Source organism: Canis lupus, chromosome 4 (assembly GCF_011100685.1).
Source record: "Canis lupus familiaris isolate Mischka breed German Shepherd chromosome 4, alternate assembly UU_Cfam_GSD_1.0, whole genome shotgun sequence".
Classification (NCBI taxonomy): domain Eukaryota; kingdom Metazoa; phylum Chordata; class Mammalia; order Carnivora; family Canidae; genus Canis; species Canis lupus.
This window is the reverse complement of record NC_049225.1, coordinates 78,248,449-78,274,536: the sequence shown is the minus strand read 5'-3', so window position 1 is coordinate 78,274,536 and position 26,088 is coordinate 78,248,449. Positions and strand designations below refer to the sequence as shown.

General features: G+C 33.4%; 1 long non-coding RNA gene across 2 annotated transcripts in view; it reads left to right on the top strand.

Moving 5' to 3' along the window:
- LOC111095658 overlaps positions 1 to 26,088 on the top strand; it is a 90,613-nt gene that overhangs the window by 21,411 nt on the left and 43,114 nt on the right. Inside the window, exons 2-4 of one of the 2 annotated variants that reach the window (XR_005358635.1) lie at positions 9,164 to 9,232; positions 10,964 to 11,099; positions 16,262 to 16,993. This is a non-coding gene — a long non-coding RNA (uncharacterized LOC111095658). Of the gene's footprint in view, positions 1 to 9,163; positions 9,233 to 10,963; positions 11,100 to 16,261; positions 16,994 to 26,088 lie in introns of those variants that run through there. The other variant, XR_005358636.1, reaches the window with a different exon arrangement.

Here is a 26,088-nt window from a genome sequence, read left to right as displayed (position 1 = left end):
CTGGAGATCTGGGTTTGAGTCCCACACCAGGCTTCCTGCATGGAAGAGAAGAGAGAAGCAAAGACTTCTCTTTGCTTCTCTCTCTCTCTCTCTCTCTGTCTCTCATGCATAAATAAATTTAAAATCTTAAAAAAAATACCCATCCTAAGGGAATTCTGAAAGGATGAAGATTATCTACCCTGTCATCAAATGGGAAAGTTGTTCTATTTATTTGCTACATTTAATGAATATCATTATTAATTAGTTCTTCAGTGCCAAGTTTTAGGCTACTTAATTCAGTTAAAATATTTGAAGGTTTAGAAGAAAATTACATAGTGTTTCTTAGTTATTTTATGTTAAACTCCCTTTTCTAGCAGTTAACATCTTGCAAGTCAAGTTTAAAGTAATCTATTTCTTAAAAATAGCCCCCCTCCTTGCATTGGCCCTCATGGAATCCCTGCTATAAAATCTATGGCTATACATTTGACTTGAATGGCAAGCACAATTTTATAAAATAATGAAATATTCCAGTAAGTACATGGCTGGTAAATTTCAAGCATGTATTTGCCAACTATGAGATTTTTAAAATTATTAGCATTTATGTGCTTACAAGGAATAAGAAAGAAAAAATAGTAATTACAGTTACTTTTACTCCTATAGATTTTGGATGCTAAGTACTTTTCTAGAGTCCCTTCATTCCCATAGATTTCCATGTTTCTCATCTTTTTGAGGATCCATTAGTATAATTTATATTTTATTATTGCTATACACATATATACTTTTACAAATGTGAATTTAATAATTTCATATATGAAATGTGTTCATTATAATATATATAAGGTTCTACTTATTTATACAATTCACATGAATAATGCATTGTCAATATAATTCTAGAATGTGTTTTTCTTTTTAACATTATAAAGTCAAAATGTATATATGCTGTTCTTATAAGTATATTTTGATTTGCTTATGTATTTCTCTACAAAGGTATGTTTAAGTTTTGATTATTATTTTAAACATATTGCTGAATAATTTTACTATATATGGTTCTTCAGGCTCATATGCATGTTTTACTACATGCTTATAACTGCCAAGTTCTTCTCTGGGGCCTGTATAATATATTTAACTAAACTCTGTTGCAAAACTGTTCTCCAAGATGTAGATGATTTTTGAGTGCCCCAATTTCTTTACCTCTGTGTCAATATTTTGTATTGAATAAACTGTTAGGATATTGAGATATTACTATCTATAATATAGTAGATATGACATGGTTATTTTTAAATTTGAATTTATCAAATTTTCATGTTTTCATGTGTTCAATTAACTGTAGGCTTACCAATTATGTAATTTATATTCACATGATATTCTTCACTCATTCTTCAAATGGGTTTTGAATTACTGTTTATGAGCTTCTGTAAATTTTTTTATATATGCTGAATAGTAATGTGATCACATTTATTAGCTATATGCATTTCTTTCTATTAGTTGTTAGTCTTTTACAATCATTTTCTGATCATTTTAAAAAATTCTTAACATATTCTGTATAAATTATTTTGCTGTTCATATTCAAGTATTTAAAGAAAAAATATATTTAATGTGAGATGGATATTTAACTATATTTGTTTGCCATATGGAAAACCAATTATCCTATAATGGCTCATCAAAAATTCTGTTTTTTTCCTACTGATTTACAATATGCAATATGTTGTATATCACACATACCATCTGCAGAGTACATCTGTCTTTTAGCTATATATTCCTTGCCATTGGTATCACTGCATTATGTGACAGCTTTACCATTCTAGCTTTAAAAATCCCACCTATTGGTGGCAGAATGAATTTTAAAAATTAGACCTCTCTCTATGCTGCTTATAGGAGACTCACCTCAAACCTAAGGACACATGCAGACTGAAAGTAAAAATATAAAGAAAATATTTACCATGCAAATGGAAGTGAAAAAAAAAAAAGCAAGGATAGCAATACTTATATCAGACAAAACAATTTTTTTAATTTATAATTTTTTTAAGATTTTATTTATTTATTCATGAGAAACAGAGAGAGAGAGGCAGAGACATAGGCAGAGGGAGAAGCAGGCTCCCTGCAGGGAGTCCAACGTGGGACTCTATCCCGGGACCAGGGGATCAGCCCTGAGCTGAAGGCAGACACTCAACTGCTGAGCCACCCAGGCAACCCGACAAAACAGAATTTAAAAAAGACTGTAACAAGCATTATATCATGACAAATTCAACAAAAGAATAATTGTAAATATCTAACACCCAACACTGAAGTACTTAAACACATAAAGCAAGGATTAACACACATAAAGAAAGTTGATGGTAATATAATAGTAGAAGACTTTACCACCCAACTTATATCAATAGAAAGATCAACCATGCAGAAAATCAAGGAAAATGTCTTAAAATAGCACAATAGAGCAGATAAATATAAATATACAGAGCATTCCATCCAAAAACAACAGAATAAACATTCTTTTCAAAAGCACATAGAATATTTTCCAGAATAGATCAATTAGGCCACAAAACAAAACTCAATAAAGTTTAAAAGACTGAAATGCTATTAGGCATCTTTTCTAGAAGACCACAGTGGTATGAAACTGGAAGTAAATCATAAGTTTAAAAAAATGGGAAAATCACACATGTGGCAACTAAACAACATGTTATTAAACAACCAGTGCATTAGTGGATCAACCAAAGGAGAATTAAAAAAAAAAATGCATAGAGACAAATGAAAACAAAATGGTCCAAAATCCTGGGGACATAGCAAAAGAATTCTAAGAGAGCAACATATAGTGATACAGCCTACCTCAAGAAACAAGAAAAAATTCAAATAAACAATCTAACCTTACACCTAACAGAATTAGGAAAAGAACAAACAAAGCCCAAGGTAAGCAGAGGAAAGGAAATCATAAGGAACAGGCAGAAATAGATGCTGGAGAGAGAGAGAGAGAGAGAGAGAGAGAGAGAGAGAGAAGAAAAGAAAATATATTAAAAAAAAGAGAGATAGCAATGAAACCAAGAGCCACTTCTTTAAAAAGATAAATAAAATTGATAAACTCTTCCCCAGGTTCATCCAAAAAAAGAGAGATAGAAAGAGAAAGTAAGGACTCAAAATCATAAATGAAAAGGAGGAAGTAACAACTAATACCACAAAATACAAAAGACTGTGTAAGAGAATTATACAAAAAAAAAAAATCTGTGTCAAAAATTGAGCAATCTAGAAGAAATGGGCAATTCCTAGAAGTATATAATCTTAGTCTGAATCAGGGAGAAATAGATACTTAAACAGACTCATTACTACTAACAAAATTGAATCAAACAAAAGAAAAACAAAACAAAAACCTACCAAAAAATAAAAGTCCAAGACCAGATGGATCACAGGTGAATTCTACCATTTAAAGAAGTATTATCATCATTTTTTAGATTTTATTTATTTATTCATGTGAGACACAGAAAGAGGCAGAGACATAGGCAGAGGGAAAAGAAAGCTCCCTCTGGGGAGCCTGATGCAGGACTTGATTCCAGAATCCCGGGATCATGCCCTGAGCTGAAGGCAGATGCTCAACCACTGAGCCACCCAGGCATCACTTAAAGAAGTATTAATATCTATTGTTCCCAAACTATTCAAAAAAAAAAAAAAAAAAAGCTACGGAAAGCTTCCAAATATACAAGATCAGCAGGTAAACCCTGATATCAAAACCAGACAAAAACATCACAAAACACACCAAATACTACAGCTCAATATCCCTGATGAAATTAGATGTAAAAGTCCTCAAAAAAATATTAGCAAACCATATTTAACAATACGATAGAAGCATCATTCACTCTGATCAAATCAATTTATTCCAAGGATCCAAGGATATAATTCAACATTTACAAATCAATCAACATAACATCAGATCAACAAAACGAAGGATAACAATTATGTGATTATCTCAATAGATGCAGAAAAATCCTTTTAGAAAATTCAACATCCATTCATGATAAAAACTCTCAACCAAGTAAGTTCAAAGAAAACATGTCTCAACATAATAAGGGCCATATATGAAAAATCCACAGCTAACTCATACTCAATAGTGAAAAATGGAGAGTTTTCCCCTAAAATCAGGAAAAAGATAAGGATATCCACGCTCACAACTTTTATTTCAACATGGTTGGAAGTCTTAGCCACAGTAATCAGACAAGAAAAAGAAATGAGAGATTGATAGTGGAAAAGAAGATACTGAACTATCACTATTTGTAGTTGACATGATACTATAAATAAAAAATCCTAATGACTCAACCAAAAACCTACTAGAAATAATAAGTGAATTTAGTAAATTTCAGGATGAAAAATTAATACCCAGAAATTGGTAATATTTCTATATATTAATGTAGCAACAGAGAGAGAAATTTAGAAAACAAATCCATTTATAATTCTGTCAAAAAAGAACAAAATACCTGGTAATAAAGCTAACCAAAGAAGTGAAAGAACTGCACTTTGAAAACTCTAAAATTCTGATGAAATAAATTGAAGATGACATAAACAAATAGATATTTCATGCTAATGGATTGGGAGAAGCCCCTATTGTTAAAATGTCCATACTACTCAAAGCAATATACAGATTCAATGAAATCCCTATTAAAATAGCAACAGCAGACTCCTATCTCTGGGAAGCGAACTAGGTAGGGGTGGTGGAAGGGGAGGTGGGCACTTGACGGGATGAGCACTGGGTGTTATTCGGTATGTTGACAAATTGAACAACAAAAAATAAATAAATTTATTTAAAAAAATATCAACAGCATTTTTTACAGAAAAAAAAAAAAAAAAAAACTTAAATGTCTATGGAACCATAAAAGACCCTAAATAGTCAAAACAATCTTGGGAAGGAAGAACAAAGGTAGAAGATCACAATTCCACTTTAATATCTACTACGAGGTTGTAGTAATCAAAACAGTATGGTACTGGCACAAAAAACAGACACAGATCAATAGAACAAAATAGCCCAGAAATTAACTTAGGTTTATAATGTCAATTAATCTACGACAAAGTAGGCAAGAAACAAGAAATGTTAAAGGGTCTAACCATTTGAAGAATTGTTAGGCAATTTCTGAAAAAAAAAAAGTTATCTTGTGATCTAATCATTGTACTCTTAAGTATATAAGCAAGTGAATTGGTAAAATATGTCCTTACAAAGACTTGCACACACATTTCTATAGCAGCTTTTGCTGCAATATCCAAAATTAGAAACAAATGTATTCTAAATATAAATAGATGAACAAAATACATATCTGCACAAAGGAATAATACTAATTAATAAAATTTAATTCCTAATACTTGACAATCCTGATGATGAATTGTTAGCAAAATAAGGTAGGCATAAACTAATACATGCTGTATAATCCAATTTATATAAAATCTAGAAAATACAAATTAGAAAAAACAGATCAGTAGTTGCTGCAGGCATGGAGGGCAGGAGTGATGGTCTACAAATATTCTATATGTGATTCTGAGAGAAATGTCAGTGGACATTTAAAGCTAAAAGAATTACTGTATATGTTATACTTTGTGAAGTTGATTTTATAAAGTTAAATATTCTCTGCCCCCAAATAAAAAGTAAATCCATTATATATGTTTTACAAGTCTGTTATCATAAGCTTTAATAATGAAAACACATGAAAAGATTATCAAGGGGCACCTACATGGCTCAGTTAAAGTGTGTGCCCTTGGCTGGAATTGTGACCCCTGGGTTCTGGGATCAGGATTGAGCCCCCGCGGGGCTCCTTCCTCAGCAGCGAGCTGCTTCTCCCTCTCCTTTTCCCTGCTGCTCCCCCTGCTTATGCACTCATTCTGTCAAATAAATACATAAAATTAAAAAAAAAAGATTATCAATATCATTACTTTTGAGGAAAATGAAAATAAAAACAAGATACCTGTTAGAATGTCAAAACAAGTACTTTCAGATAGAGAAAATAATTTAAATATATATATATAATAAAACTAATTACTGAAATGACTAAAACAATGTAACATTTAATTCCACAAAACCAAAATTTGCAATGAAGCAGATTTATTCATTGTTAACAATATCTCTTAAAGTTTATACTAAATATATTATTTTGAGAGCTTTATGCGATTTCTATTGTTTTCTGATTTTTTTAACATTAAATGTGAAATGAAATTTACCTTCCACAATATGAATATTAGAAATTTTGGCTAAATCTAGAATATGAGGTAAATATTTGACATATGACCTTATGTAAAACGCTGTAATAATCTTATCTGAAACCATGCCTTTTTATAAAAAGAAAAACACTATATGAAGTTTTCGTTACAACAAAGAAGATGTATTATTTTCTTTATTGTCTTTCTAGACAATGATTTTGTCAGTGTTTCATTGTTTTTTTTTTCATTTTTTAAAAATAATACTTTAGATGTGTGATTTGCTCTATATGAATTATTTTAATCTAAAATATGGACATTTTATTTTTCCAGTCATATAAAAAGATTACTTTCCTGATATAAAATTTGGAGTTCAAATTGTAAAGGAGGGCATGGAAAAGAATAAATTCTGGTGCCCCCAAATTGCATTTTTTCCCCCATAAAGATACCATAATGGTTTTAAGTTCTAAATTGACCCCAAATTTACATGGTATAGAATGCCTCTTCATTAAGATTGAATTCACTATGATCTCTCTAATAAGACCAAAATTAAAATGTTAAGTATTTCATTCCATTTGTAAAAAGTGTGTTAGCAATTCTAATCCTACAGTTTTGGCTGAAGTAAATTTAGAAAAAGAACTTTAAATAGGAAAAAGTTCATTTAATTTTAATATATGATAGCTAGTAGTTCTGTCATATATAGGATTTGGGTGTTAAAAATGGAGAATTTTGAGAGATTATTGAAACATCTTTTATAGAATAATCATAAAAATGGGTCAAATGATAGCATATATACCATAAAAATATTTTCAGTGCTCATGTTTTTTTCTGTTCTTTGTTTTGACATTGCTTAAAAAAGGTAAAAAAAAAAAAAAAAAATAAATAAATAAATAAATAAATAAATGAATGAATAAATAAATAAATAAAGTAAAAATTTGCTCTATTTATTTTCAAATAAAGTTTTGGTTATTTAAGGTATTTTCATTGTGATCATGTAAAAAAGAAGGTAGGCAAAATGATTTTACAGTGCCTTCCAGGTTTATGCTTCTTTATAGCTTTAGAATAAATGTTTGATTATTATTCTCTTACAAATATCAAGTGGGAGTATGAGTATTGACATTCCATGCATAATAATCAACGTAATATCTATTTTATGAAGGTACAGTGCTTAATTAAGTTTGATCCAAGAGGGTCACCTTGAGAAAATAATGACAAGTCGAAGTGCCAGTGCTATTTTTGTTTAAAAATAAGTTTCTTACTGGTTTATACTTTTTATAGTACTATTACTAGTATACATACCTTTACATGTTAACAAAATGTTTATTTTACCCTCATTTTTAATGAGATTTTTAGGGGTTTTGTTGTTCAAGTCTTGTAAAAGATAGATATTCAAAATAACATCGGATTCTATAAAGGAAAAAAAAACAGCGAGAAAGGAAAAAGGAAAACCACAAATAATTTCCCAATATCTTCTAATGCCCACCTTTCTCTTGAAAATGACCTTTTACTGTGGCAGTATTCCCTTATGAGTTATGTATCTGGTGGTAAGTTTGATGGTTTTGCTTGAACTATGGTTTGGCTACCTTGGAGCTACTTATATCTAAAGCCTATTTTTTTGGACAGTAAAGAGCAAAGCTTAATGTCATGCTATCACGAAACCAGTAGGCCGCTCAGCCCAATGCTCTGAGACCATGGTTTAGTACTCCCATTCTCTACTGCTTCCTAATAAATGTCTTTGTATTGCAAGGTTAGGTTTTATAGATTTATTTGGTTAATCTATGTTGTTAAATAGGGAAGGCTACAATAAGCTTTTTTTTTTTTTTTTTTGATTGCCCCTCATCAAACCCCATCCCTTAATTGGCTTAGGGTTTATCTAGAACTTAAAATTATTACTCTCTTCATTTTGTAAATGATCAAATGACCATTTAGAAATATAATTATCTAATAACATACAGTAACTAAATTAGGGCAGCTTTAACCTACCCTAAGATTGTCTCGAAAACATCAATGATTTAATTCAGTCAGTCTGCGAGTAAATCAGTCCAATAGATATTAACCAAGAGGCACTATTGTAAAAAAAGATGAGAGATACATAAGATTAATGGATTCTCTGCAAAATATTCAAATGCATGAATATCTAAGAATTAGTCTGGTTTTATCACTGTATATATCAATTTAGACAACTTTTATTACCTTACCTTAAAGTGACTTAAATTCTGAAGGGTAGAAGAAAAGAACTAAAATATTTATCCCCTTTCCCCCGTATCTTTTCTTGTATCTATAATGAGAAACTTTAATTATTACCTTAAAGTGTTTATTTCAAATATCCTTGCTTCAAATTTTCTGTTTTGAATTCCAACGAGGTCTTTTTTTTTTTTTATGATTATCACAAAACAGGAAAGTTTGGAGTATGCAGTTGTATACTAAGTCAACCAGAAAGAATGTAACATTGGAGGTTTTATGTTTTCATCTTTGTAACTTTAATTTTCCATCAATCTTTAAGATTTTAGCTTTAAAAACCTTGTCACAGGGGGAAAATTCAATATCTGCTTCTTTGGCTCTCGTGTTTTACCACAAATTCTAGCTACATGAGGGAAGACCAAGAGACAAGATAAAATCAACAACTTGCACACATAAGCAACAGAAGGCAAATGGAAGCAAATTATGAAAACTGGGAGAGCATTGGAGATAGAGATACTAATTGTCAGCTCACCCACTGATAACTAGCACTACTTTATTTTTGCCTGGAGAGAATGAAATCTATTTTCCATCATATTTTATATACTATTCATGTACATTAAATACTTTTCTTGGTCAAGATTATCTTATTTGAGTTTCACTACACACGGAATTATGTGTCAGTGTTTCCATTTACCAGCTGTGGAAACCAACATTCAGAGAAATCTAGTAACTTACCCCAGGAAGCAGAGCTGGGAAAATGTAGAGCTTAGCTTATTCCGGACATCTCTTACTCATTCTTGAACTTTCAAACATATCTCACTCTCTTGTTCTACTCTTCACATAGGGAGTGAACCTACCTACCTGAAGTTAGTGCTCCATTGAAAATATAAATTTAAATGGAAGAATGTTTCAGGTAAAAGTACAGAAGCTGTTGTATAGTTTCACTTTATAAATACCTGTAAAGGATAAAGGAAACTATGTATTAAAAATATTAACTCCCTGAGGGGGGAAAAAGTATTATATATGCTTTTAACGTAGTAACAACCCAAGAAAGTCCTTATTTAGAGAAGAACCTTACTTGAATTAAATGTGCTGTACTTTTAGAAATGGTTCTTTATTCACAATATAAAAATGATGTTCATATTTTAGTTCATATATAACATGAATAAGGAGAGATGTCGGGACTGAGTCGGGCCTTGTGATTCCTTTCCCCCACCCAAATGGATTCGTACTCTAGGCCATTTAATTTTTGCAGATCTGTTCAAATTTCAGTTATTTCTCAAGTTAAAGAAAATACTAATGTATTTCATTTTTATTTTTTTCCTGAATATGTTTGTGTTATCTTTTTTGTGCAATAATGAATCATTTTTTGACACATTCTAATATTTCTTTCTCACAAGCCTTTCCTTTTTCTCAGTTCTACATAATGAAATCGTCACTGACTCCATTGGCATTCATTTCTACTCTGATTTGTATGAAGGGATTTTAGACTGAAGTTTTAACCTGTCAACAACTAGAGGGGATTGCTATGATCTTGTCACAGTCTATTTGTTTTACACTGCTTCTCTTTCCTCTCCACACATTCTTTCGATGTAATTTCATGTGAAAATATGGTTAGGGGCTGCTTTACTTATTTTTCAAGATCATCAATGGAAATATTAACTCTGACAGGAAGGCTCTACACCACCCTACCAGATACCTGCCCTTGTAAGTTTATTATCTACTATAATTCATTTTCAAAATCTGCCAGTCATTTTTATGAAGTATTATACACAGTTTGCTTTAAGAACCTCCTATTAATTTTGCTATTAATCTTTAAGCTGTTCTATTATTTGACACAAATATAAGAAGGGGAGAAAGTAGCTGTCCTGCTTCATGATCGGACTTGACTTCTAGGACTCAAACAGATGCCTTTCCTATGCAATGCAGGTCTTGTTGGGACATTTTCAAGGACCACAAAATAGTTGTATCTTGTGTCAAATGTAGATAAAATTTTGTGTTTTATGCCTATTATCCATATTCTATTTTCATAGTTAGATAATATTTACTTTAAAGAAAACTGAAGAGTTTTTAAACACTTTAAAAACGTAAGATTAATGTAAAATATCAATAGATTTTTCTTTCTGAGAAGATATTCAAAAGTCATTATTGGCAAACTTCCAAATACAAAATAACTAATGGATTTTTATGACAATGTTTATCATATTAATTATATATTTACTGCTCTTTAGTGCATACTTGTTTTACATGTGTCTGTTGCCAATGTCTGTGTATGGTATAAATTTGCAAAAAAGTGATGCCAAGTTCTAGTGAGGCTCTGAAAGTTGTAGCAAATGATTATGGAGGATCCTTCTCTGGATATTTTATAATCAAATAGAATGTTGGAGTTGGAAATAATCAAAGATTTAATTTAGGCCAAATTATTTTTTGCATAAGAGGAAACATCTCCAACAGTGAAGTAACTTTAATATAGTTTTAAATGCCATATCTCAGACTAGAATTCAGCTTTTTAGATATCCAGAACTTTGTTGTGCACCATAAAAATTGTTTAAAGGGAAAAGCCTATGTATTATTTTTCTCTTGCTGCATTACAGATAAGCACAAACTTGGCAATTTTAAACAACTTTTATTTATTATCTCACAGTTCTTGAGTCGGACACCTGAACACGACTTCACTGTCTCCTCTGCTCAGGGTTTCAAAAGGTTATAATCGGGCTGTCTGCCAGGTTTTGGAGGCTCAATTAAGGAAGAATATGCTTCAAAGATCATTCAGGTTGTTGGTAGGTGTCATTTTCTCATGAATGTATAGCTGAAGGCACTGGCTTTCCACGGGTCCTCAGCTGGAGGCCACTCTTCAGGTCATAGAGGCTACTAAAAGTTCATAGAGGCCACATGAGTGGGCATCCTTGGCATGACTCCTTATATCATCAAACCATAAAGGGTATTATTTCACCTTAAGGAAGTCCCTGTCCCTCTCTTAAGGGTTTTCATCTGATTAAGTCAGCCCAGCACAAAATAATCTGCATTTTTATTATCTCTAATAGAACTGATTGGGGAATTTCATCACTTTGGCACTATCGCTTCACCTTTGTCATATTCTTTTAGCTAGAAGCAAATCACAGATCCAACCTATACATAAGGGAAGGGATTATAAAAGGCATGAACACTAGGGAATGGATATCATGAGAGATCACCCTAGCGTATGTCCACCACAGCTTGCCATTTTAGATCTGAGCCACAGAAAAGCAATCTGCTGAAATCATGGCACATGTAAACCATCAGAAAGCATACCTAAACGTTCATACTTTCTCCTAGTAATTCAAGAAGTTTTATTTTTTTTACATCTATATGCCTGCTCTAAAACATTGAACTCAATCAACCTTATTTATAATTTCATCTTCTCTTCGTCTTAAAAATTTCAGATAAATTGTTTTCCTCTTCCTTTCCTATCTCTCCCTCAAGTGGGTTAGACATTTAAATATATTTTATATCAGTCCTATACAATAGAAATATAATGCAAGCCACACATGTAATCACATTAAAAAGTAAAAAATGTGAAAGTAATTTTTGTAATATATTGTATTTAACTCAACATATTGAATATATAGTCACCTTGATATGCACACAATATAAATATGTTTAGGAAAAATTTATATTCTCCCTATCGAATCCTCAAACTCTGGTGCACATTTTACGTTTATGGCATTTGGACTTTACTCAGTGCTCAACAGATACATGAACATTTCTTACCTTATTGACCAGTATAGCTCTGTTATAAACATCCTTAGAAAACATCCCCTTCCAGTCATGGCCCTATTGATTTGTTCTCTTTGTCTATTCTATAAAATGTTTCTGTCTTCCAACAGCTTCTACTTCTTAATCTATCAGTTACTCTTTTTATCCTTGTTCATCTTCCACCCTTACAAATCTATCATCGTTGCACTTGTTAATATCTTCATGTTGCGAAACAAAAATGGAATCTTTTTCTTACTAAAACTCTCATCAGCTTGTCACGTGGTTGAGATCTTATTTCCTATAGCTTCTTTCTCTTTAAATAATGCATCAGCACTCTTGCCTGGTTTCATCTGTCCATCTCTGATAACTTCTTGATCCTGTCCTTGGTGATATTAAATGAGATCCCCAGAAACTCTTCTTCTTCTCTACAACACTCCTGCTTCCAATATTTCCCATGGCAACAGATGGCACACTTATTGGCTCAGGTGTTTATATGATTGTATCACTCTCTCTATATATTTTATATACTTTTTAATTCCAGAAAAAAAATTGATTTTTAGGGCACCTCAGTGGTGCAGTCAGTTAAGCGTCTTCCTTCAGCTCAGGTTGTGATCTCACGGTCCTGGGACTGAGCCCCTCATAGAGGTCCCTGCTCAGTAGGGATATAGCTTCTCCCTCTCCCTCTGCCTGCTGCTCCATCTTCTCATTCTCTCTCTCTCTCTCTCTCTCTCTCTCTCTCAAATAAGTAAAATATTTTTTAAAAATTATTGAGTTTCTATTTGTCAAGAATTATTCTAGACAATAAAAAAAATACAACTAAGGACTGCTAAAGATTGCTTTCCTGTGCTTATGCCAAAAATAGTAAGAGAAATAATTGTATATATCCTATAATGATAATCTACTGTAATGATATAGACATAATACAATAATAATACGATTTCATGTAAAGATAAATGCTAACTAAAATTAAAAAAAAGATATCAGTATGGGACTGATTAAGAATTGGAATTATATAGTTTCACCAAAAAATCCAGATTGTCTGTATATACATATATTTTTATATATGATACATATATGTGTTTAAATATTCATAGGTATACAAATATACTCATATATGTATATGTCTGTATGACACACTCTAGCCACTGCTTGTCTGAAAAAACTCTTTCATTCAATTCTTAATTATAATTTTGCTGGGCATAGTATTCTTGGTTGAAATATTTTCTTTTCAGCACTTGGAATATATCATGCCACTGTCTTATAGCCTTCAGATTTTCTGAAAAAAAAAAAATCAGCTGATAGTCTAATGGAGAGTCCCTTATACACAAAAAATTGTTTTCTTTCTTGCTGCTTTTAGGATTCTCTTTAACTTTTAACATTTTACTTTTCGTATTTTTAAAATGTATTTATTTACTTGAGAAAGCATGAGTAGGATGGGGGAAGAGCAGAGGAAGAGAGGTAGAGAGAATCCTAAACTGTCTCCATCACTGATCTCATGACCCTGAGATCATCACCTGAGCCCAAATCAAGAATCAGATGCCTAACCACCTGAGGTGCCTCTAGCTTTTAACATTTTAATTATAGTGTATTTTGGTGTGGATGTGTCTTACTTGGGTTTTTGTGTTTCCTGGGTGTGGTCATCTGTTTCCTTCCCGAAGTTACAGAAGTTTTCAGTCATTATTTTGAAAACCAGTGTTCTGTACATTTCTTCCCATCTTCATCTCTTGGGACCCCTTTAATATGATATCTTATTCTGCTTGATATTGCTTCATAGGTCCTTTAAGCTATATTCCTTTTTTTTTAATTCTGTTTTTCTTTCACTGCTCTGTTTGGGTGAGCTCCATTACCCTGTTTTCTAGGTCAGTGATCTGTTCTTCTCCTTCTTCTAGTCTGCTGTTGAACCCCACTAGTGTAGTTTTCTGTTCAATCACTGTATTCTTCCACTCTGTGACTCCTTTTAGTACTTTCCTATATTTTTTACATCAGCTGAAATTCTGTGTTCATCCATTCTATTGCTGAGTTCGCTGACCATCTTTATGACCATTAATTTGAACTCTATCAGGTAGATGACCTATTTCCATTTCATTAAAGTCTTTCTTTGACCTTTTGTCAAAATCTTTCATATGGAACTTATTTTTTGTCTTATTTTGCCTGACTCTGCATTTGTTGCTATGTATTAGATGAAACAGCTACCTCCCCCAGGCTTTTTTTTTTTTCTCCCCCAGGCTTGAAGTAGTAGCAGTGTGTAGCAGATGAAACTTATTGCTCAATTTTGCCCTAGCTCTTTGTTGTTTCTTGAACTTTTGTGATTGTGTAAGTAGCATGGCTTGTTTTTGATGGTTCCTAGTTACTGAGAGTATGCCAAGACCTGCAAGTCTTCCGAAGGGAGTGATCTCAGTCAGCACCTAGTTTCAGGGTGATTGAAAGCCATATCCTCGGGCAGAAGCTTTTAAAGTATGTTAATAGATCTAGTCTTTTGGGTCTGCAATAATAAACCCTGCTGATGTCCTAAAACAGGAGATCAGGAATTGTCTGCAAGGAAACTGTTATAAAAATTGGGGCTTCAGATGATTGTATAAGCTCTTTTTTGGGAAGTAGGAATGAAGCTAATGGAGGGCTCAAATGGTTTCATCCTGTGTGTGTTTCCTGAGAATGGCTCTGTAGCCTTTACAGTGTGGCATGTAAAGGCTTCCTGCCCGGAAGTCCTGAAGTCTTTCTTTAGCTTTAAACTTCAAGACAAGTAGATAGGCCTTTCTCACAGGTACATTAAAGGTATCTTATCGTCACTCTCTGTATAATTTCCTGAATGTGGTCCCTACCTAGAACTGTCTTCCTCAATTGTTATGATCCCATGCAGCCAGAAATGCAAGTTCCTCTAGCTGTCAAGGCAAGTGATACTGTGCCATGCCTTATGTGGACTGCACCCACCCACCAGTTTTAGCAAGGCTACAGAGAGTGCTGAGGAGGGGGCACATCCGTGCCTTTTGTGATAAAAGGGGAAGGGTACTTGGGCCAGGTCACACCTTCAGGTTTAGTGATGCAGAGGAAGAGGGCTGGATGCGGGGCATGCCCATAGTTTAGTGAGGCTTTGTCTGCATGCACTCACCTGCATTAACAAGGTAGAGGGAGAATGCAAGAATGGTACTTCCCAGCGCCTTCATCCCCAGAGAAAGTCTCCACTGGTTCTTGCCCCTTGGGCAGGCACTTTAAGATTAGCAGCTAAGTGTCCTTCAGGTAGAAGCCAGTTCCCTCTCAAGCCATTGCCTTTGCACAAGACCCTGCGATGAATGAGTCTGCATGCAAGCTCCTCAAAAGAAGTATCTCAGATCCACAAAGCCTACTAGATCCCTTAGATGTAAACCCCATTGGTTTCCAAACCCCTGTTTTGGGGGCCTCACACTGGGCATCCCAGCCCTTGAGAGCTGCACTAAAGAAACAAGGCCCCCAAAACATGAATGTGTCCCATTTATCCCTCGTGGAGAAATCTGTTTAGCTAATGTTCAGTTCTTTTTCAGTGGGGATTATTTCAATGTAACTATAGAGTTGGTGTGTCTGTGAGTGCAGGTGAGTTTGGGGTTTTCTTACACTGCCATCTTGAATCACTTCTCCATATCTCTTTTGATTGGTGAATTTAATTCACTTACATTTGAAGTAATCAGAAAACTGAAAGGACTTACTATTGTCATTTGTTGTTTTCTATTTTGTACTTCTTTTGTTTCTATTTTTCTCTCTTCCTGTCTTCCTTTGTGATTTGTGAAATTTTTTGTAATGATATTCTTTGTTTTTTCTCTTCCTTTTTCTAATTGTCATAAGTTTTCCTTTGTCATTACCACAAGGTTTACATAAAACTTTTTATTTTTTTATTTTTTAAAGATGTTTTATTTATTTATTCATGAGAGACCCACACACAGAGAGAGAAAGAGGCAGAGACACAGGCAGAGGGAGAAGCAGGTTCCATGCAGGGAGCCCGACATGGGACTCGATCCCAGGTCTCCAGGATCAGGCCCTGGGCTGAAGTTGGCACTAAGCCACTGAGCCATCCAGGCTGCCCTACATAAAACTTTTTATAGTTATAACAGTGTCTTACTGTTAAGAACTTAACTACAATCACAGGCAAGAAAAAAATCTACAATTTTATTCCCTCTCCCCTGACTTTTTAATTAATGTCAGAATTTACTTCCTTTTTTTTTTTTTTTTTTTTCCACAGAGAACGAGAGTGTGAGCAGGAGAGGAGGAAGAGAGGGAAGGGAAGCTTAAGAAGGCTTCATGCTCACTGCAGAGCCCCACGTGGAACTTGATCTCACAACCCTGAGATCATGACCTGAGTCAAAATCAAGAGTCAGAAGCTTAACCAATTGAGCCACACAGATGCCCCAGTTATATTCTTAGTAATTCTGTCTTTTAACTTTTATACTAGGGATAAAAATAATATACTCACTACCCTTACATTATTAATAGCATTCTGAATTTGACTAAATATTTTTACCTTTCATAGCTTACTTGTTGCTATCTAGCATCATTTTGTTTCAATGTGAAGAATTCTTTGTATTATTTCTTATAAGTGGTGATGAATTCCCTTTGTTTGTCCTTTAGGCTTCATGAATCTTGTTGTCCTTTTCCCTCTTTGATATGGGAAATTTCAACCAGCATTTCCTTAAATTAGCCTTCTATTCTTTATCTTTTTCTTCTCCTGCTACTACTCACCTGGTGTATACACTGGTTCACTTAATCATGGTCTATAAATCCCATAGACTTTCATTTATTTTTTATAATTTTCTTCTTTTTATTTCTCTAACTGGATAATTTCAAAGCACCTGTCAAGAATTTACTGACTTCTTCTATTTGATGGAATCTGCTGTTGAAATTTTCTGTTGAATTTTGCATATCAGTCATTGCACTCTTTAGCTCCAGAAATTTCTTTGTTCTTTTTTTATTAATGATTTCTCTTTGCTAAAATTTTCATCTTGTTTAGGTTTTATCGTCCTGATTTCATTTAGTCATCGTTTTTTTTTTTCTTGTGGTTTACTAGAATTCCTTAAAATAAAGGTACTAATCCTCCCCCAACCTCCCAGGAAGGTAGTTCAATAAGTAAAGCTCTTCTGATATTTTATTTATTTTGCTCATTTGGTGGCATCATGCTCCCCTGGCACCTCTTTATATTTGTATAGTTGCATTGATGTCATCAGATTTGAAGGATCAATCACCAATACTAATCTTCTTGGTAGAGGTAGACTGGCTTTGAAAAAGAAATCCCTTCACCAGTCAGCCCAAGCCAGAGATTCTGGGTCAATTAGTTAGCAAAGTTTATGGAAATGCAGGTTTAGCATAGGAGTCCACAAGCTGTTGGTCATGATGCTGAGGTCCATGTGCATGCTGATGTCTTTATATTGTATTTCCCTCTTTTTTTTCAGGAACTACATATTGTAACTGAAAAAATATTACTCTATTTCTTATCTTCCTTCTTACATTGAAATCATTATTTTATAATTATAATTTCTAATTTATTATCTTACATGCTTATAGATATGAAGTTCAGTAATGAAAATATTTTAGGTTTTTGTTTTGTTTCATTTCTGTAAGAGAGCAGGAGGGAAGGGCCGAGGGAAAGAGAAAGAGAATCCTAAGCAGGCTTCACACCCAGCTTGGAGCCCCACATAGGGCTTGACCTTGGGACCCTGATATCATGACCTGAGCCAAAACCAACACTCAGCTAAATGGGCCGCCCAGGCACTTGATAAGTATTATTGTCTGCATTTGTTTCCTGGCCATTATTATTTTTTCATTCTGTGATTATTACCAGAATGGGAGGGAAGCAGAGAAGGAAAATGTTACAAATGACCATTTCTGGGTGTCAAATTATGATATAGGTATCTCATATGTCTCATATATATATGTATATATGAGAATGGTCTGGTAGTAGAGAGGTGGCCCTAGGCTTTACACTACACTGCCCCAAGCCAGATAAGTAGAGCTATGAAAAACTATCCAGTCAGAAGGACAAAAAGAGCTAAGGCCCTGACAAAGGAACTAACTGGCTATAATAAGACATAAAGAACATGTAGTATGATAGGAATGTGGACAGTGAGGCAGATTGTCTCAAGATCCTAAGAAATTGCATTATGTACAGTTTTGTAGACCATAGTCAGCAGGTTGTTATTACTCTAATTATAAATGAGGCAAGTGGTTACATGAGGGAATTTTTTAAAAAGTTATATGATCTCATTCTCATTATGCCAGAAACTTTGTAATCCTCCTTTAAGCCAAATCCTGCCATTTTTTCCTTCTAAAATTAAGAGAGATAATGTGACATATTACCCAAAGGTGCTTCAAAGAATAACTTATTGCCCAAACACTGATACTCCTGTTATCAAATATTTACTTAACTTGCAACAACATTGAAGTTTTTGTTAAAAGAAAGCTTTCCTGGAACATAGCCATGTTTATTCATGTATGTATTGCATGGTTGCTTTCATGCTACAATGGCAGATTTGAGTAGTTGCAATGGAAACTATGTAGGTCAATAAAGCTTAAAACATTTTGTATCTGACAAAAAAAAAAAAAAAACACTTGAGGGATGCCTGTGTGGCTCAGCGGTTTAGCGCTTGCCTTGGCCCAGGGCATGGACTTGGAGACCCAGGTTTGAGACCCGCGTCAGGCTCCCTGCATGGAGCCTGCTTCTCCCTCTTCCTGTGTCTCTGCCTCTCTCTCTCTCTCTCTCTCTCTGCTTCTCATGAATAGATAAATAAAATCTTAAAAAAAAATACTTGAAACAGAAAAATATTAAGCCAAAATTTGCTTATTGGAAAGAATTAATAAGTTAACAACACTTTGAGAAAGACTGATCGCAAATAAAATAGAAAACATAATTAAGGAATAAAAAAGGTAGATTTAACTATCAAAAAATACATATATTTAAAAATAATATATTAGGGGTATCACTTTTTGACAAGAAAATTAATATAAAAACATAAAATGAACATGAAATAAAGTTATCATAAAAGTGCCAAGAAAAAATACCCCTGAATGTTTTTATTTCTATTTAGAAATAAATGTTGATTACCTTCCCTTAAATAAAAACAAAACAAAACAAAACAAACAAACAAACAAAAAAAAAACAGGCCCAGATAGCTTTAGAGAGTATAAATAAAGGATGTACTTTCAAAGTCTTGTTAGGACAATATAAAAAAGAGAAAAAGGGGTAAAAAAAGGACAAGGACACTAACATACACACATACCCCACAAAATCATTTGTGAACTGGTAACAATTTTATGGTGTGGTAACTAAGCACAAGATCATAATGTTTGCTAGATGTATCTTAAGTTGAAAACATCTGGGTATATTGCCTACTATTTTTCATTATCTGTTTGAAAAATGTTGAGTAATGTTTCCATTAAGCATACTTGAGAGACAACAATCCTTCTCACAGATGATTTAAACTTCTAATCAATCTCTCTTACATTCATTTTTCAGTTCTGAGCAAGACATTGCTAATGCTACATATTCTAGAATTCTCTCCCCTCTGAATGATTAGAATAGCCTTTAGTCTGGAGAGGATTTATTATATGTTTTTTAGTAGACTTCCTTGAATTCAGCCTGCTTTTGAAAGGGGTGGCACAACTTCTTAAACTTTTTAGAATATCTTTTATAGTAACATATCCTTATTGTAAATTCATGGAACTTAATGCAGTGTAGTCAGTGGATTTAATAAATTCTCAGATTTTACATGCCTGAAAATTAACACCAAGAAACATAGAGGATTATGGTAACTTTTTCACCATTTTGTTATTAAGTGGTTTTTGTTACTGGTAGTTATTCTGACCTCTCTGACAGGAATGTCAAGGGAAATGTTTTATTAATGATTGAAGAGCATTTTAAATGTGAAGTGCCACATAAATACTAAATTATTCTTGACATAAGGAACTAGACTATACCAGCTGTCCTGGCCATAAATGTCAGATCACGGGATTATTTCTGGAAAACAGCTACTGTCTAATCCCTGTCACTTCAGCCTTTTGAAGGAGCTAAAGGTACATGTTTTACTGTTAGTAAAATTTAATAAACTCTACTGCTTTCTGTTATATTAGAATACTTAATAAGATCACAAAAATTCATTAATAATCAGGGAAGAAAGACCTCACTTGGAAAAAGAAATGGCATGAAATTCCAAAAATAGAACAAAAAATGTTTGTAAAATATCATAATATGAAGAGACTAATGAATTATGTTTAAAGAAATGCATACTTAATTATAAGAAGAATAAAGAGGATGGATTGGGAGTTGTGATTTTACATGACACACCCACAGGTGGCTCTCTCCAGAAATAAAAGGAATTTTATCCAATAGGCTTAATGACTGAAACTATTGTAAATATGATGTTTTCAAAACATAATAGTCATATTTCCATTAGCAGATAATAAGGCAAACAGAATCTCCATAAATAACAAAAACAACCAACCCAAGCAAAATCAATATGAAGGCACTGAGCTGTAATTTATAATGATTTTAAAGAATTAGTTGAATGTAAGAAAAGAGAGTCCATAAGATGGTGATGTCGAAAATATTTTCTTCTAGTATCTGAAGCTACTTTAAAATATTCTTATGGAAAGAAAGAAAAAAATAGACTAACATTTATATCTTATACTAAAAGTTTAATACTTTTGTCACTTTCCTAAATACAGGCATACCTTGGAGATACTGTGGGTTTGGTTCCAGACAATCACAATAAAAAGAATATTGCAACAAAACTAGTCACAGTTTTTGTTTCCTAGCACATATGAAATTTGTATTTGTACTATAGTCTATGAAGTGTATAATAGTACTGTTCAAAAGATACATATATGTATAAGATATATAAACTTTTAGTATAAGTCATAAATGATAGTGTATTTGTATTTGTTTTTTAAGTAAGCTCTATACCCAACACAGGGTTTGAACTACAACCCCAAGATCAAGCATCACATGTTCTACTGACAGGGCCTCTCTGTAAACCTAAAATCACTCCAAAGTAAAAAGTTTATTTTTTAATTTTTTTAATTTTTTTTTAATTTTTATTTATTTATGATAGTCACACAGAGAGAGAGAGAGGCAGAGACATAGGCAGAGGGAGAAGCAGGCTCCATGCACCAGGAGCCCGACGTGGGATTCGATCCCAGTTCTCCAGAATCGCTCCCTGGGCCAAAGGCAGGTGCTAAACCGCTGCGCCACCCAGGGTTCCCGAAAGTAAAAAGTTCAAACAAAAAAAAACGTTAGTGTAAAGTTAAGAATGTTGCTAATTTGAGTAACATGGAAGTTGAGGAAAAAATGAAAAAAAGACTATCATTATATATATGAAAGTTATAAATGTTACAAGAGATATCCAAGAGTATCATGGCAGAGTGAGAATTCATTACCCTCCACAACATAAAATCCTCCTAAAACAATAGTTTTAAGTACTAAATTAAAAAGAAAGTAGAGGAGGGAAAAAAAAAATCAACAATGTTTTGGAAACTTCATAAGCAGTGTGTGAGTTACTAAACCTAAAACGCAGAATATTAAACCAGTTGTGACAAGCTGAAGAGCAATTGGATTTGTGGGACTGAACCCTCATAAGTTTCTGGAATTGGCTGTAACAAATAAACCCAGAAGTGGATATGAACTTGATGTGGTTAACAGGAAGATTAATTTATCTGAACGGAAGTTACACCCACCCTTCAGCTACTCCATTCCACTCAGCCTGGAGACCATTACACCTTCTCTATTACTGAAAAGTAAACACTGTACTGGAGGGCGATAAAAGGGTATGGACTGCAGTTAACAGGTATGGTTGGAAGGAAAGTCTACATATCAAATATGAATATTGGGACCCACCAGTTTCTTTCCCTGCTGGAATTCTATAATTTTTCAATGCTGTTAGCAAGGCATATATTCTTCCAAACTGGAAAATCTTACCAGCTTAAAAGAAGTAACTAAAAATTCTGACATTAAAAATTCCCCAGTGGGGATCCCTGGGTGGCTCAGAGGTTTAGCGCCTGCCTTCGGCCCAGGGCGTGATCCTGGAGTCCCAGGATCCAGTCCCATATAGGGCTCCCTGCATGGAGCCTGCTTCTCCCTCTGCCTGTGTCTCTGGCTCTCTCTCTCTGTGTATCTCATGAAAAATAAATAAAATCTTAAAAAAAACAACAGTAGGAAAAGAACAGAATCTGGGAAGATAACTATAATGGGTAGCTTCTGAGCATTTAAAGAAGGTACAGCATTAATCAACAAGTGGATGCTATAAAAAGCAACTTCTTTTTGTCTTCTTTTAGAAGACAAAAAAGAATTCAACAGAGAATTAAATAGAATTAAAAATCAAAGTAGAACAAAAACAAATGAAATGGAAATTATCGAAAGGTGACAAAAAAAAAAGTCAGACAACCTATCTGCCAAGTATACACAGAAATAAGTTCTAGAAAGAGATGAAAGAGAATATGGAGGTGAGGAGTTCCCAGAGCCAAAGAAAGGACACTTGACAAGGCACAGAGAATGCCAGTGAATGAGTCAGTGTAGACCCATAGTGCAGCATAAAACTAGCAGCACAATTCAATGAGTTTATTGCCCTCTCCATCCGTATACTTCCCCCTTCTCCTTCCAAGGCAGCCCACCATACCTAATTATCTCTTACTTTCTAGAAACTCATTCTTAGTCTCTTTTTTCTGCTTCTTCCACCTCTTGTTTTGTTTTATTTTGTCTTGTTTCTGTCGAAGTGTTCCAGGACTTATGACTCCCATCTTTTCTCTTTTTATACTTTCATTTCCCTTGGTGTACTTTTCCAGTTTTATGGGTTTAATCTATACGCTAACTTCCAAAATTAATTTACGGTACTGGCCTTTGTCTCAGTTTTAGCTTCCCAAGATTGTCTACTTAGTATCTCAAATCAACATATGTAAAAATGAACTGATAATTTTCTTCCTCAACTCAGTCTGCTCCTGCTAAGCCATCCCTATCTTATTTGATGGCAACTCTGTCTTTCCAAGTGTTCACCACAAAAACCATGATTTCATGCTTGAACCATCATTTTTACTTTTCACAACCAATGCCTTGGAAAATCCTTTTTGCTTACATTTAAAATACATCCAGATCTGAGTACTTATCATCCCAATTGCTGTCTCTGGGTCTGTTCCCCCATTCCTTCTTTTCTGTGATCTTATCACTGTTGTTCCTTCTCCTTCACTGGGAGCCCAACATCCTATTTTCAATGAAGCAACCAGATTAAAATTTTTTTAAGACTGCTGATTTCTATGCTCACAATCCTGCAGTGATTTGTCATTCCACTCATAGGAAAAAAACAAAGTTCTTAAAATAGTCTATAAGGTCTTCATGATCTAGTCATGTATGTCCTCCTTCACAGCATCCCCTACTAATAGGCTTCTCATTCCAGGTAAGCCAAGTTCCTTGCTTAAATCCTCCAGATCCAATAGAAACATGTTCCAGCCAAAGGGACTTTATGCTCACCATTTTCTCCACGTAGAATGCTTTCACCAACATATTTGCATGGCAAATCCCTTTATTTCATTCACATCTTTGCTCAAGTGTTCCCTTCATGTAGATATTGCAACGCCTGGTATCATATTTAAAACATATTCTCTTTTTCCTCTAAGCAACTCCAGATATTCTTTTTCCTGCCCCACTTTTTACTTTGACCATGGCATTTATCAGCTTCTGATATTCTTTTTAAATTTATTTGGTTATTATATTTATAGTTTATATTCTTCTCTTCAATGTAAACTCCTTACAAGGAGGCATTTCATCTATTTTCATTGAACAATGGATCTCAAATGATTAAAAAATTGTCTAGCATATAATAGGCACTTACTGGAAACTTCAAAAAAAGGAAGTACTGCTAGACATATTCATTTAAGTATTATAATATAACTACTGAGTAGCGATCTAAAAATTTGCCATGTATCTTTCAAGAGAATCAAAGGATGAAAAATGAGAGGGTATGATAGAGAAATCGGAAAGGTAGGCTAAACTCATTTCTTACAAATGAATACAAGTACATAATGACTAAAATATAGAACAAATGAATATCAGCATAAGCATGTAATTTTGAGATAGAAAAAAACCTCCCAAATACTAAAAATTCAACCAGAAGTGTTGAAAGTCACAGCCTGAAGGCGATGGGAAGTGAGTTCCTTCTGGATGGAGCAGGCTGTTATTTTGCATTCCAATCCTTATATAACTCAAATATAGTTAACTGTGCAAAGGTAACTTTGGAACATTAATTTTAAGAACTGTTTCCGCTAAATACAAGAATGAAAATTAATATTATAATTTTCTAACACATATGGGGTCAGGGATGAAGAGATGCCAATTCAAGTGAGTTAAATTTCCATCTTTCATGGTAGGGATCAATACTCTCTTATAGAACCTATAAATAAAAAAAATGGTGGTATTATATCATATAAATTTTTGGAGCCAATTCTCAAACTGAAATAGAAACTTAAAATATACCTTGAAGAATAGGGCAGAGAATAAGGCTTTCACATGTACCATTGTTTGTCATTCCTAAACTGCTCTGTACTATTTGATATCTAATATGTTCTTTAAAAGTATGGACTCAATAATGTTAAAATAGAAATGTCTTTATATCTCACTTCACTTTTTTTCAGCCATTTTGGATTAAATCTTCTTCCCTGTGTCTTAATTTTCAAGTCTAGGAAAAATTTAATTTTCGTTACTCATACTTCGATGATTTCCCTTCAAGTGAATTCCAATCTTCTGAGCATATAGACTCTCCAGTCTGCTCTGATTACATAGATAATTGTGGTAAGGGAAGTGATAGCAAGGAATAAGTGTATTTCATCACAAGGTATGGAGGATGACACCACCTATTTCTATGTTGTTTCCTTTAAGAGCTCCTTGAAGGAGTTTTAGGAACTTTAGGAGTTTAGTCAAAAATCTGAGAGAAAAAAAAAAAAAAACTGAGAAAAAAAAACCCACAAAATTCCCATGACTTTTATTACACATATATCATACATATACAGTATTTGAAGGTTAGGATAAAGAAATATTGTGACCCACATCCATTATTTTTGGATTCTAGTCTTTGTAGTTTTATGTACATTTGTGAGAAGAGGTGAGAAAAAATAGAAATTGACCCATATCATTAATTTACATTTCAGTATACAGTTTCTATACTATTTATTTTACTTTTTACGAAATCTGCTCTTGTGCAATTCATGCTTCCATAGAAAGGTATACCTTCAAAATTTCTTCCTAGCTCTAGAGATGACTTTAAAGTTCTGATCAAGTCACTCTTGTGTTTGAATAGAGCAATTTTCTATCTGGATACTGTAATGGTTTTGAAGCAAACCTAGATGTTCTAATCTATATACTCTCCTTTTTTTCATATCTTTCATAAATTTCATGACATTTATGAAGACTGTTAGTACCAATGCTTATCAAGTATTAATATTTGAAAGGGATATAGAAGTGCTAAATGTCCAAATTATTTTAACCTCTGTGTCTCAATTTCTTTATCTGTAAAGTGGGATAACAGTACCTATCAAATACAAATATTGTGAGGATGAAATGAGTCAATACATCTGGGATGCTTAGAATAGCATCTGGGTTATTGTTAGTACTAGCTATGTATTTCTCCTCAGTATCATTTTTTTTTTTTGGCTTTATTCCTGTAAAGACAGGTGTTGGCTCCCTGAATCTTAGTGAATTCCCAAGTTCTAAACCTTCAAGATCTGTCTGTGTATCTTTCATCTGGTATCTTACAGATGGAGGGAAAACAATGTTTTTATACAATAAATCAACTAAGTGTAGTAATGGCATTATTACATTTTACTTTTGGAAAAATAAGGAACTGTGTAGAAGATAGATTCATTGCTAAGTGGTAAATTGAGCAGAGAAACAGTGGCTGAAAAACTCTTTAATTAATGTATGTAAAATAGAGGATTTCAACTAAGGATGCCACTAAGAGAATATAAAGAAAGAGCTTAGATGCCAAAAACAATTCAAGTCAAAATTGATAGCTCTTTAGAGAATATGTGATTCTCAAATTC